A 14,579-nucleotide genomic window follows, 5' to 3' on the forward strand; every position below is an offset into this window, starting at 1 on the left:
CCCATTCACAAAAAAATAAATCACAAAATCATTTCCAACTTCACTGCTCCATTATATTTACATCATATCCTGTCTGTCTGTTGGACACTTCCTGTAAATTAAGACGACTGCACTTAAACTTTTAACTGATGATCATACAATGTAAACAGTTTGTGTCGAGGTCCTGGCAGTAATGGAAAAGGCAAATATCGAGTGCCATTACAGCTCCAAACCTATACAAAGGGTCTTTGAATAGAGGTCTGCGTGTACCACAGAGCCATGGCTCACTGTCTGAGTGTCTAAATGAGTCTCACAGGCCTGAATGCTCGCTTGAAGTTATTAATAACAAGCACAAGCATGAATTTTGGACTTTAAACTGTGTTTTAAAGTTTTACAGCTTTTCCTAGTAATAAAAACCTCCTTTATTGCCTTTCATACTGCACAAAGTCATCAAGCAAACAACAATTAAATGACAAAAAAGTTTGTTTTTCACTTTTTACCACAGAAATGTCAGTTTTTTACGACTACAGTTTAAAAAACAAAAAGAAAAAACTGTGCAGTTTGAGCAATGAGCCGTCAGGGCTTTTTTCTGTAATCTGTAAGAAATTCACATTTGAGATTTGTCGGTCTGGAAAAGGTTATAAAGCCATGTCTAAAGCTATGGGACTCTACCAAACCACAGGGAGATCCATTATCCACAAATGGAAAACATGGAACAGTGGTCAAAATGGAGTGGCCGGCCGTCCAGCCACGACTCATCCAGCCCAGAACAACATCCAAAGCGCTGCACGACTCACTCGCCTCAGTTAAGGTTCATCACAAGGGGGAAGTAACAAAGTACAAATACTTTGTATTCTACTGTACTAACGTAGAATTATCAGGCATCTGTACTTTACTGGAGTAGTTTTTTTCCTGACATTTTTAAACACATATCTGTACTTTGGACTGTTTAAATTTTCTCGTTACTTTTGGTTTAACACATTTGCAGGGAGTTATTGTTTCTGTCACTGTGAGCCTTCAGTCCTCTTTCAAATAATCACCAGGGGACATAGTGTAAAAAGAGATCATGTGTGCCATAGTAACAGGTCCAAGTGGGCCCGCTGTGTGGTTTTGTTTTTTTGGCACAGCTCTGGAACGACTGCAGGTGTCCATAAGTTGTGGTTGCCATACGTCAGCATCTAACAAGCCCTAAGCATAAAGGGAGTTGCAGGTCATTTCAAATGCAACGTTTCTATCAGCTCAACAAACATCAGCAAACACACAAACTGTTTTTGTGCAGTTTGTCTCACAGTGTGTTGATAGCTAAAAGTCCAGCTGCTGTATTTCACAGGGACAGAAGCAAGTTTGAGATAACTTCACTCAGAGGTGGACAAAGAATACAGGACAGGACAGGAAGAGGAGAGCTTATATTTAAAGGTAAGTACTGCTCAGTGGGATTTGATGTAAATTTAAAGCTTACATTGATTTCCTCATGTTCTCATATTGTGAAACATGCTGCAAAGCTAACTTAGACTAACTGTGTTATTTAAAGAGCACATGAAAATCCTCTGCAGGTTAGTGCAGGATTATCAGGTTAGTTTACAGTAAAGAACTGTGTGTGACTGATGCACAATGGCTGTGGTGCTCGTGGTCTGTTACATCAAGTGTAACAGAGATGAATATGAATTTTAGCTGATGATGCTTAAATGTAGAAAAAAAGACGGTGTAAACAATGACCTGTCAGTGTAGAGGGTGGACATCAGCCAGGACAACTCATGAAATACCTGCTTACATCTTGTTGATTTCAGTTGTGTCAATCTACAAAGAGCCACTACAGCTGATTTTAGGGTTCCCCCACTCTAAGATGGAAACCCCTGCTGAGCAAAATGAACAAAGGCTGCTCTCAGTTTTGCCAGAAAACATTTCAGTGATCCCCGAGACTTTTGGGAAAATACTCTGTGGACTGTTGAACTGTCTCTGCTGCTCGTCTGCAGAAGTGATGAGTATCTCAGCCTTCCACACAGTTAGCCTTTTGTTCTCTTCATTCAGATTGTATCTTTGACTCTAAGACCTGTTGTTTGATCTTTTCCCTCCACCTCTCCTGGTTTATTTCTCACAGATCTCACTTGCTGCAGTGACTACAATAAAAACATCCCGTATGTGTCTGATCACTCTGCACTGCACGCTCAATACAAATCTCACTGCCAGTAAGGACCTCAGTTGCAAAGAGAAAACCTCAACACATAATATAATATACACAATACATAAATCTAAGCTGTCATAATGTGCACCAAAAAGGGATTAATACTGTTTTTTCTCAGTCCTTACAGCGCTTTCTGTCACCTAGAGCCAGTTAATGTGTCCAGACCAGCCCTACTGTGAGTGTGTGAACAAATGCCATCGTTTTTAAGCCCCACAGATACAATCATAGTCTACCTGTACAATGCAATGTAGTCCAAATAGTGAAGCACATATACTGCAGTTAAGTAAAGCGACAGAGGGGTCAGTGAGCTGGGATTTTAAACCCTAAAATGTAGCATTTTTAATCTTTTGCCAGAATCACACTCTTACTTTTCTGAGTTCATGTATTTGAAGTGAAATTAAAGCTAATTATAGTTTAATGGCAAGAAAGTGAAAGTGGAAAGTGCTAAAAATAGAGAATTATCCTTTTAAGTGAATCTAAATATTTTCATTCCTCTGTCTAAAAGAAGCTTCATCTCCTCTCTGTTTATACCATCTCTATTGTCTGATTGGCTTTTGGGGACTCAGATTTGACGTTTGCCAAACAGAAAAATCAATATTGTTTTCACTGAATGTTTTCTAACAGTAAATATTTTTCAAACATTTGTTGTTTCTCTCTTTCCATGTGTTGTCTCTTAATCTGAACTGGAACCAAATGAAGCAGAGTGTAATCACCTCCTAAGCGGCAGCAGCTACAGTGAGCCAGTGCAGGTGATTTGAGACTATGAGAAATCTGAGAGACTCAACACTGATCAATTTAGGCTGCAGAATCTAGATTCAGGAATGTGCAGTTGTGAAGACGCCAGTAAAGAGAGCATGGAGACCGATAGCATCAATATGACCGATAGCCATGATGAGAAGCCTGACGGCAAGGGCGAGAATGTGGGAGGGAATAAACAAAAGGCAGATTTTCAGAGGCTGTTTGGAAGCAGCAGAGGTGTTTATTCAGGTTTGCTCTGATTATGAAGCAGCAGGCTGACAGCCTGGAGCCTCCCAGCTTGGATTCAGAAGTGTGGAAGAGGAGCAGCTAAGTCAGGATAGGGTCATGGAGGATGCCAAGTCCACTGAATCTACACGCTTCCTGTTTCCAACTCATCCTTCCAGTGCTTTACTATACTCCCTGCTCTCTCTACCACAACTGCCTTTGAACTTGCCTGAGCCAGGTCTGAGTCCAGCTTTGCTACTCCAGCCAGGTCTCATGACACAGGGGTGTGGTCTGATGTCAGCAGGCAGGTCAGTGGAGCCCTCTGGTGATGGATATATGCCAGTGAAGCAGGAGGAGGCCTGAGAACAGACAGCAGGCTTAACTAGCATGTAGTACTTGAAGGAGTCATCACAGCCAATCAGTTCTCAGGAAAATCAAACATCACATAAATATTTCTCTTCTTTGATTTTCATCAATGTATTTCCTTTTATATATTTTCTATCAATACTTCTGCCTGATTAGAAGCTCATAGGCAGTTCCTGTCACTCTACAATAAAACAATGTAAAGGCTGCCCTCTCTGCCCTCCCACTAGCTGACCTAACTGACACAAGTAAACTGTGCTAAGATGCCCTACATGGACTAAGGTTCTTGGCCACACACATATAGATTTGCTTGGCTGTAGAAATCATGCCATGAAGCTCCCAGCGCACATTTTTGATGCTTCTGTTTGTGGCAGAGGAGGTTTGGAGCTCTGCAGAGCCTTGGTAACTTTTACTGACTATGCACTCCTACCCATTTATTATGAACTAACAGCACAACTGTTTTTGCTTTTTTCTATATTACACATGTATGATTTAGATTTATATTTATGTGGCAGCTATTTACTGACCTGACAAAGTTATCTGAAATGATGTCATGTCATGAATAACTCAAGTTATTTTCCATGAAAACTAAAAGTGGGGAGATTCTCAAAAAATGAATGAGACGTGCATGTAATTTGATATATTTTGTTGTTTTGTGTGTGTGTTTGTCTGTGTGAAGTTTTGATGTGTATCTGAAAAACGCATTTTGAAAACACTGGAAAGACCTCAAGACATTTTTTCTTTATTTTCTATGCAAAAAAAAACCTTCCAGCAAGGCTTTTCAGTGTGAAATTTAGTGCGTATAGAAAATACCTGTGCCAGGTTGTCTCCATCTAGTGGTGAACATGGCCTTACCACTACATCAGGTGCGTTTTTCTCTGTGCACAGTGACACAAAACTCATCTAAGAACACAAAGTATTAAAAAAAGAAAGCATTTTAAAATGATGCAGGACGATCAAGGCAACGTTACAGATTCAGTAAGAGCTGGAGTTTATTGTAAACCTTAAAATATGCAGGGCTTCACACTGACACAGTTGCTTATGTCCAGCATAGCTCTGTTATTATCAATTTTATTCAAAACGTGTCCAGTTTAATGTCTTAACCTAAAATGGCATTAACGTTTCAATGAGCTAAAGTGGTCCCCCTGAGTCAGCACCCAGAAACCTATCATCTTTTAAAACTGTGGGCATAAAAACGAACGTTGCTGGGATCTTAAAACACTGGGGCTAAACCCAGACCTGAAATCTTTTGTATTTTCACTCAGTAAGAGCATATGTGCTGGTTATTACACAATATCAAACGACAGCATTAACACAGGGTTACAATTGCATTCTCACATCGTCGCATCGAGAGTTTATCCATTGAGCATTAGAGTTCAACAATGTTACATCCAGTTCAAAGCAGTTTCACTAACGCCAGCGAAACAAGGCTAACAGTATATAAGAGCACAAAGACAGCTTATCGACAGCTCGACGTATCGTCAACAACTCACGTAAGTATGGCTGCCATCGGTCATCTTTTAACTAACCAGAAAATGAACTCTTACGCGGTACAATATACACATATGCAGTATATTTCTTTTACTTGTTTTTAAAGTTGGAGTATTTATATATTAACCTGAAATCTTTTGCTGTTGAGCAGGAGAGCTCCAAAGCGTCCCCCTGTAACCATGGTTACGCAGAGGCGGTAGCGTTCCAGTGGTGACGTAACAGAGTACACAGAGGACAGAAGTGTGTCAAACTGATACTTGGAGGAATCTGCATCATTTGTTGGCACTTTTCTGCTGAGATCCGGAGCTCGAGTCCCTGGTGTCCAGGGGTAAGATGAGTTGCTGTGTTCCTCACGGAGAAAAACTACTTAACATGGAATAACTTCAGTCTCGGATGGAAAAAAAAAGAAGATGCAAGCAAAAGAGGACAGCAGATTTCTTCAAACGGTAAGGAGCTTCTACCAAGTGATATCTGATAAGCTTAAAACTTCGAGCGTAAATCTAATGTCCAGATTCATGCTAAACTTTTCTGATTATTCAGTGAATCTGCTCATGTGTTGCCGTTTTAAGCTATCAGGTAATTTCATGGTGAGAAATGTCTTTGACAAAAAAATTGCAGGATTAATTCATTAATTCATTCTTCATGGCTAGGGTTAGGTTAAGGGGCAAGGGAAAGCAAATAAAAGCTTCAATCAATCAGGAGGGCTGGCCAGGCTTTCAGAGCCTGGGGGAGGTCCACCCAAATAAAGGGTGGCCAGGCGGCCCGGTCCGGGTTTTTCTTTTCTTTTGTTATCATTTATCCGCCTGGGGGGCGGTACCAACCCATCACGAGGGCTGGCCAGGCTTTCAGAGCCTGGGAGAGGTCCACCCAAATAAAGGGTGGCCAGGCGGCCCGGTCCGAGTTTTTCTTTTCTTTTGTTATCATTTATCCGCCTGGGGGGCGGTACCAACCCATCACGAGGGCTGGCCAGGCTTTCGGAGCCTGGGGGAGGTCCACCCAAATAAAGGGTGGCCAGGCGGCCCGGTCCGGGTATTTTCTACTTTCATTTGCGCGTCTGGGATGCGGTGCCACCTCATCATGTCGTTTCTGTTCTCATTGTCATCCCCCATTATTGATCAGGATGAGCAGCATTTCATTTTCCTCCTCGACTGCCTTTTTGTGTTATACATGTCATTGTTTTATCTATGCTTCCTCTTCTGACCTGTCTCCCCATTGTTATGTTTGTGTATTGTATGTACGGTCAGAAAGGTCCCATTTCACTGCAGGCAACTGCAAGTGACAAATAAAAGCTTCAATCAATCAGGAGGGCTGGCCAGGCTTTCAGAACCTGGGAGAGGTCCACCCAAATAAAGGGTGGCCAGGCGGCCCGGTGTGTGATTTTTCTGTTTTCGTTCGTACGCCTGGGGGGCGGTGCCAACCCATCACGTGGGCTGGCCAGGCTTTCGGAGCCTGGGGGAGGTCCACCCAAATAAAGGGTGGCCAGGCGGCCCGGTGCGGGGTTTTTTTTTCTTTTGTTATCACTTATCCGCCTGGGGGGCGGTGCCACCCCATCACGAGGGCTGGCCAGGCTTTCGGAGCCTGGGGGAGGTCCACCCAAATAAAGGGTGGCCAGGCGGCCCGGTGCGGGTTTTCTTTTCTTTTGTTATCATTTATCCGCCTGGGGGGCGGTGCCAACCCATCACGAGGCTGGCCAGGTTTCGGAGCCTGGGGGAGGTCCACCCAAATAAAGGGTGGCCAGGCGGCCCGGTCCGGGTATTTTCTACTTTCATTTGCGCGTCTGGGATGCGGTGCCACCTCATCATGTCGTTTCTGTTCTTATTGTCATCCCCCATTATTGATCAGGATGAGCAGCATTTCATTTTCCTCCTCGACTGCCTTTTTGTGTTATACATGTCATTGTTTTATCTATGCTTCCTCTTCTGACCTGTCTCCCCATTGTTATGTGTGTGTATTGTATGTACGGTCAGAAAGGTCCCATTTCACTGCAGGAAACTGCAAGTGACAAATAAAAGTTTCAACCCATCACGAGGGCTGGCCAGGCTTTCAGAGCCTGGGGGAGGTCCACCCAAATAAAGGGTGGCCAGGCGGCCCGGTGTGTGATTTTTCTGTTTTCGTTCATACGCCTGGGGGACGGTGCCACACCATCACGTGGGCTGGCCAGGCTTTCGGAGCCTGGGGGAGGTCCACCCAAATAAAGGGTGGCCAAGCGGCCCGGTCCGGGTTTTTTTTTTCTTTTGTTATCATTTATCCGCCTGGGGGGCGGTGCCACCCCATCACGAGGGCTGGCCAGGCTTTCGGAGCCTGGGGGAGGTCCACCCAAATAAAGGGTGGCCAGGCGGCCCGGTCCGGGTATTTTCTACTTTCATTTGCGCGTCTGGGATGCGGTGCCACCTCATCATGTCGTTTCTGTTCTCATTGTCATCCCCCATTATTGATCAGGATGAGCAGCATTTCATTTTCCTCCTCGACTGCCTTTTTGTGTTATACATGTCATTGTTTTATCTATGCTTCCTCTTCTGACCTGTCTCCCCATTGTTATGTGTGTGTATTGTATGTACGGTCAGAAAGGTCCCATTTCACTGCAGGCAACTGCAAGTGACAAATAAAAGCTTCAATCAATCAGGAGGGCTGGCCAGGCTTTCAGAGCCTGGGGGAGGTCCACCCAAATAAAGGGTGGCCAGGCGGCCCGGTGCGGGGTTTTTTTTTCTTTTGTTATCACTTATCCGCCTGGGGGGCGGTGCCACCCCATCACGAGGGCTGGCCAGGCTTTCGGAGCCTGGGGGAGGTCCACCCAAATAAAGGGTGGCCAGGCGGCCCGGTGCGGGTTTTCTTTTCTTTTGTTATCATTTATCCGCCTGGGGGGCGGTGCCAACCCATCACGAGGCTGGCCAGGTTTCGGAGCCTGGGGGAGGTCCACCCAAATAAAGGGTGGCCAGGCGGCCCGGTCCGGGTATTTTCTACTTTCATTTGCGCGTCTGGGATGCGGTGCCACCTCATCATGTCGTTTCTGTTCTTATTGTCATCCCCCATTATTGATCAGGATGAGCAGCATTTCATTTTCCTCCTCGACTGCCTTTTTGTGTTATACATGTCATTGTTTTATCTATGCTTCCTCTTCTGACCTGTCTCCCCATTGTTATGTGTGTGTATTGTATGTACGGTCAGAAAGGTCCCATTTCACTGCAGGAAACTGCAAGTGACAAATAAAAGTTTCAACCCATCACGAGGGCTGGCCAGGCTTTCAGAGCCTGGGGGAGGTCCACCCAAATAAAGGGTGGCCAGGCGGCCCGGTGTGTGATTTTTCTGTTTTCGTTCATACGCCTGGGGGACGGTGCCACACCATCACGTGGGCTGGCCAGGCTTTCGGAGCCTGGGGGAGGTCCACCCAAATAAAGGGTGGCCAAGCGGCCCGGTCCGGGTTTTTTTTTTCTTTTGTTATCATTTATCCGCCTGGGGGGCGGTGCCACCCCATCACGAGGGCTGGCCAGGCTTTCGGAGCCTGGGGGAGGTCCACCCAAATAAAGGGTGGCCAGGCGGCCCGGTCCGGGTTTTTCTTTTCTTTTGTTATCATTTATCCGCCTGGGGGGCGGTGCCAACCCATCACGAGGGCTGGCCAGGCTTTCGGAGCCTGGGGGAGGTCCACCCAAATAAAGGGTGGCCAGGCGGCCCGGTCCGGGTTTTTTTTTCTTTTGTTATCATTTATCCGCCTGGGGGGCGGTACCAACCCATCACGAGGGCTGGCCAGGCTTTCGGAGCCTGGGGGAGGTCCACCCAAATAAAGGGTGGCCAGGCGGCCCAGTCCGGGTTTTTTTTTCTTTTGTTATCATTTATCCGCCTGGGGGGCGGTGCCACCCCATCACGAGGGCTGGCCAGGCTTTCGGAGCCTTGGGGAGGTCCACCCAAATAAAGGGTGGCCAGGCGGCCCGGTCCGGGTTTTTCTTTTCTTTTGTTATCATTTATCTACCTGGGGGGCGGTACCAACCCATCACGAGGGCTGGCCAGGCTTTCGGAGCCTGGGGGAGGTCCACCCAAATAAAGGGTGGCCAGGCGGCCCGGTCCGGGTTTTTTTTTTCTTTTGTTATCATTTATCCGCCTGGGGGGCGGTGCCACCCCATCACGAGGGCTGGCCAGGCTTTCGGAGCCTGGGGGAGGTCCACCCAAATAAAGGGTGGCCAGGCGGCCCGGTCCGGGTTTTTCTTTTCTTTTGTTATCATTTATCCGCCTGGGGGGCGGTGCCAACCCAATACGAGGGCTGGCCAGGCTTTCGGAGCCTGGGGGAGGTCCACCCAAATAAAGGGTGGCCAGGCGGCCCGGTCCGGGTTTTTTTTTCTTTTGTTATCATTTATCCGCCTGGGGGGCGGTACCAACCCATCACGAGGGCTGGCCAGGCTTTCGGAGCCTGGGGGAGGTCCACCCAAATAAAGGGTGGCCAGGCGGCCCAGTCCGGGTTTTTTTTTCTTTTGTTATCATTTATCCGCCTGGGGGGCGGTGCCACCCCATCACGAGGGCTGGCCAGGCTTTCGGAGCCTTGGGGAGGTCCACCCAAATAAAGGGTGGCCAGGCGGCCCGGTCCGGGTTTTTCTTTTCTTTTGTTATCATTTATCCGCCTGGGGGGCGGTACCAACCCATCACGAGGGCTGGCCAGGCTTTCGGAGCCTGGGGGAGGTCCACCCAAATAAAGGGTGGCCAGGCGGCCCGGTCCGGGTATTTTCTACTTTCATTTGCGCGTCTGGGATGCGGTGCCACCTCATCACGTCATTTCTGTTCTCATTGTCATCCCCCATTATTGATCAGGATGAGCAGCATTTCATTTTCCTCCTCGACTGCCTTTTTGTGTTATACATGTCATTGTTTTATCTATGCTTCCTCTTCTGACCTGTCTCCCCATTGTTATGTTTGTGTATTGTATGTACGGTCAGAAAGGTCCCATTTCACTGCAGGCAACTGCAAGTGACAAATAAAAGCTTCAATCAATCAGGAGGGCTGGCCAGGCTTTCAGAGCCTGGGAGAGGTCCACCCAAATAAAGGGTGGCCAGGCGGTCTGGTGCGGGTTTTCTTTTCTTTTGTTATCATTTATCCGCCTGGGGGGCGGTGCCAACCCATCACGAGGGCTGGACAGGCTTTCAGAGCCTGGGGCAGGTCCACCCAAATAAAGGGTGGTCAGGCGGCCCGGTCCGGGTTTTTTTTTTTTCTTTTGTTAGCATTTATCCGCCTGCGGGGCGGAGCCAACCCATCAGGGGGGCTGGCCAGGCTATATTCGAACAGCATATGGTTACGTCCACCATGCCCTGTTTTCTGATGTACATGTTGAAGCACAAGGTCAGAAATATGAAGACCCTTAGCTATAATAGTGGGATGCCTTGCCTCTTCAGGCATAGCTGCTCTACTAAGCCTACCTCCCAGCATTGTTGCCAATTTAGCGACTTTGTCGCTATATTTAGCGAGTTTTCAGACCCCCTTAGCGACTTTTTTTCTAAAAAGCGACTAGCGACAAATCTGGCCACTTTTTCTGGTATTACTGGAGACTTATTTATGACGACTTTTTGACGTGAAAACGCGTATCGCTCTTACTGTCAACAAGCAGCGGTGCTGCCTTGGGCACCTCACCCATGCTAAAGCGCTCACTGGCGGAGGATAGTCCTCCCCCAGCTGCTATCAGGGCAGGAGACGTTCACACCTGTGCGTCCAAACGGCAAATGAATCGCGCATGAGCGAAGCCGCTGCTCCCGCACTGACTGTAACGCAGTCAGTTCTTCTTTTACTGTTATGCTGTTTTGTGGATCACAAGGTTTAAAACTACTTATAAAGACACACACACACACAGAGTAACTCCACCAGAGTGCCAATTTCGGGTCACTTTTGCAGGTCCCTCAAGGAGCAGGGTTGGAATTGTGACATTAAAAAACAGTAATTGCTAAAAGAAATTTAATTTGTAGTTCTAAATAAATTCTAACTGCATTTAGGACGTTTTTTTACTCACTTTATGTCTCTTCCACGATGTTATTTCTCTCTCCAACAGCATAGGTTACAATTACATTAGCATGACCAATTATGCAAATTAGGTGATGACGTCATTTGGTGACTTCTAGCGACTTTTAGGACAGCCAATAGCGGTTTTCCTTACTGAGGAGTTGGCAACACTGCCTCCCACTGTCAACACATCATTCTCAAGGTTAGTATTACTGTCATGTTTCGGCTGTGTGGCAGGCAGGAATGGACCGAAATGCAAACTCACAGGGACAGAACTTAAACTCAAAAGCACAGCTTTATTGCAGGGAAACTGATCATACAAACAATACAAAACTAAACTGGGAAAAACTAATTATAATGTGCACCAGGAGACACAGGGAGAATTACACACAGCTATGAGGGAGAACGCGACACAGAACTGAGGGAGACGTGGACATAAATGCACAGAGGGTTAACGAGGGAAGTGGGACCACACGGGGAACACAGCTGACACTGATAATCATAACAAGACATGGCAGGAGTAACACAACACTGACTCATACTGACAGGAGACTGTCAAAGTAAAAGAGGAGGTACACAGGGGCCCAGACAGGAGGGGAGGAGAGAACAGGGGGAGAGCACAGACATAACAGACTGGGGAAAACATGAGATAAAACACAAGGAGGAGAAACGAGGCATGGGGACTCACAGATGTGTGGAAACACATGGGGTAAGGTCACGAGGGGAAATCTCATAAACATTACTGAACAAACTATGAATCATAGAATAAATAAAGAACAAAATACGAAAACACAAGATAACTAAGAACGCTGGGTCAAAATGACCCAGGACCATGACATAAGCTTATAGAGCTCGCTACTCTTCTTCACCTTTTCACCCCTCTGCAACCTACTGATCTCATCTGAATATCTAATGATAACCAATGATCTTATGGCAGCTGACTCCAGTTTACTTTCCATTCTTATTCTCCTCGATCTGAGTGCTGCTTTCGACACTATTTCTCACTCTATTCTTCTCAGTAGGCTAGCCTCTATCGGTCTCTCCCATACTCCACTAGTCTGGTTTAAATCATAACTGTCTGATCGCACTCAGTTTATTCAACTCAAATGCTTTACTTCTCAGCCCTTTCCTCTGGCCACTGCCGTGCCCCAGAGATCTGTCTTGGGGCCCCTTCTTTTCATTATCTACCTTCTTCCGCTTGGACACATTTTCCGTAAATACAATATCCTGTTTCAGTGTTATGCCAATGACACCCAGCTTTATCTGTCCACTAAAACTGATTCTGCTCTCCCCCCATCCTCCCTCACCCTCTGCTTAGCCGAACTAAATTCATGGTTCTCTTCTAATTTTCTCAAACTGAACAGTAATAAATCCGAGCTCCTCTTGGTAGGCACTAAATCAACATTATCTAGAACCAACAGTTTCTCTGTTACTATCAATAACTCGCCGGTCTTCGTTTCTTCCTCTGTGAAAAGCTTGGGTGTCATCCTCAACAGTACTCTATCTTTCAATTCACACTTTAATAATGTCACTTGGTCTGCATATTTTCAATTGCGCAACATTAATCGTCTCTGTCCTTTTCTCACCCCACATGCCACAGCCATTATTGTCCATAGCCTTGTTACTTTCCCGGATTTCACTTCTTACTCAAAAATCGATCCACAAGCTCCAACGCGTCCAGAACTCTGCTGCCTGTATCATCACCAGGACCCCTTCTATCCACCACATCACTCCTGTCCTGCAGCAGCTTCATTGGCTTGACAGTCTACAACTCTCTTTTAAGCTTTTCCTCAATATTTTCTTTGGTCACACTAGACTTAAAGCTCTCTTTCAGCTGTTTCTCCTTATTACTAAGTTCTAGCAGCAAACTCTTGAATCTAAGAATCCATGCAACCATCCTTTTCAGACGATGCCAAGAAGAAAAATAAGTGATGAACTTCATTGCACCATCTTTGTATTAATTTGCATCAACAGCATTAACTAAAGTGGCCATTTTAATCTCTGGATCATTTGAAGAGATCTTTCCAAAATCAGGGTTCACTGGACAATTAATTTCTGGTTCAGCAAGAAACTTTGGCCCTGTTAACCAGGAAACATCCTTCAAAAAGGATTGCACCTTGACTCCCCTAGAAGCCAGATCAGCTGGATTTCATGATGTATTAACACATCTCCACTGAGAAGGTTTTGTAGCTCCCGTCAGCCACCACGCGGACAAGTTCTTGTTTACAGATGATTTATTCAATGTTCGGCGACAAGATCACTCAGCGTCGTCATCATCATCATAGTGAGAACTACCCAAACAAAACAATTACAATAAGCAACATGTTTACAATAACTCTTATCACAGTAAATCCAAACAGCAAAGGTATAGACACATAAATGCCTTTTTATGGCACTTTAATTGAAACTGAAATTAACAGAGGCACCCTGAACACACCTCATTGCCTGCTGTAGCCAAACGGGAGAAAGTCCGTTCTTCGCGCGAGCCGCTACTCCTCTCAACGGTGAGTACACAATTGGGTTTAATTTAACTTAACTTATGTGTTCTTTAAAACTTAAGTCCAGTTTAAAGCAGTGGGACGATGCAGCAGAACTCACAGAGCGCCATGCTTCTCTGCTCTTGTGTCACCACAAACTCAGTCCGTGCTGCACGTTACTTCCGCTACCACCAATTACAAAACAAAGTTCCACAATTAAAGGAAACTTACAAATATAAACACAAGAAAAACATTGGAACACTTCACTGTTAGTTACAGGTTTGGACACTTTAAGTATCTCAGTCACCCGGTTTGCTACAAATACTTTGAACCTTGAGGTTTCATTTCTGATATACTGCTACATCGAGGTACTATCAGTCCAAAATACTGACTCCTGCAAACGCATTTGCAGCTCTTTTCTCCACATCTTATCTATTCTACTCGCAACCAATGCAGCTGTCAACTCCATGTGAGGAATGGAAGTTTGTTTCAGTGGAGCCACTCTTGCTTTACGCATTATAAATGCACAATGGACTTGATTCTGGGTGCTGCGCAACAACAGGTAAGTGACTGTGCTAGGGCTGTGCGATATGACCAAAATCTCATATCCCGATATAAGAATTCTATCGTCCCGATAACGATATAAATCACAAAAATGTAACATTTTCTGTAAATTCTGTGAATCTCGACTTGCGGGAAGTGTTTCCAGCTGCGCGTCATGTAGCTGGAGTCGAGTGTTTTAACCGATGCATGAAACGATACATTTTTAGACATAAGTTCTAACGGCCGCCGTTTTCTTTGTGAGTATTTATTACACGGCGTGCTGCAGGGAAAAGCCTGTTCTAACGTTTGAGTCTAAGGTTTATTTTTTAGCACCTGACGGCTCTTTTTTAATTCTCATCCGTAAATAATCTGCTCTTTCACGTGATTCAGTTTATTTTGAAAAGTCTCAACAGGATCTTGAGCTTTATTGTGAAAGGTTTATGTGGAACATAAACAAGCGGACACGCAATGGTTTTACCGTCGTTATTGCTAACCACAACGCATAAAAACAGGCGCTTGTCTGTCTGTAGTGTGGCTATATAAAATATAAGAGAAAGAGAGAACTTTAAGAAATTAATATAGCCACTACAGTAACCATCAAAACGATGAAA

At 45.5% G+C, this 14,579-nt stretch overlaps 1 long non-coding RNA gene across 1 annotated transcript; it reads right to left on the bottom strand.

The window, feature by feature from the left end:
* Nucleotides 1-3,359: 3,359 nt before the first annotated feature.
* LOC146375558 (uncharacterized) lies at nt 3,360-5,165 on the bottom strand. The gene is made up of 3 exons (XR_014801777.1): nt 5,106-5,165; nt 4,301-4,390; nt 3,360-3,483 (listed from the first exon to the last, which is right to left on the bottom strand). It is a non-coding gene; the product is annotated as an uncharacterized LOC146375558 (long non-coding RNA).
* Between the last annotated feature and the right edge of the window lie 9,414 nt (nt 5,166-14,579).

This window comes from Perissodus microlepis, chromosome 12, assembly GCF_051167445.1.
Source record: "Perissodus microlepis isolate ML-2025 ecotype Zambia chromosome 12, ASM5116744v1, whole genome shotgun sequence".
In the NCBI taxonomy this organism is placed as follows: domain Eukaryota; kingdom Metazoa; phylum Chordata; class Actinopteri; order Cichliformes; family Cichlidae; genus Perissodus; species Perissodus microlepis.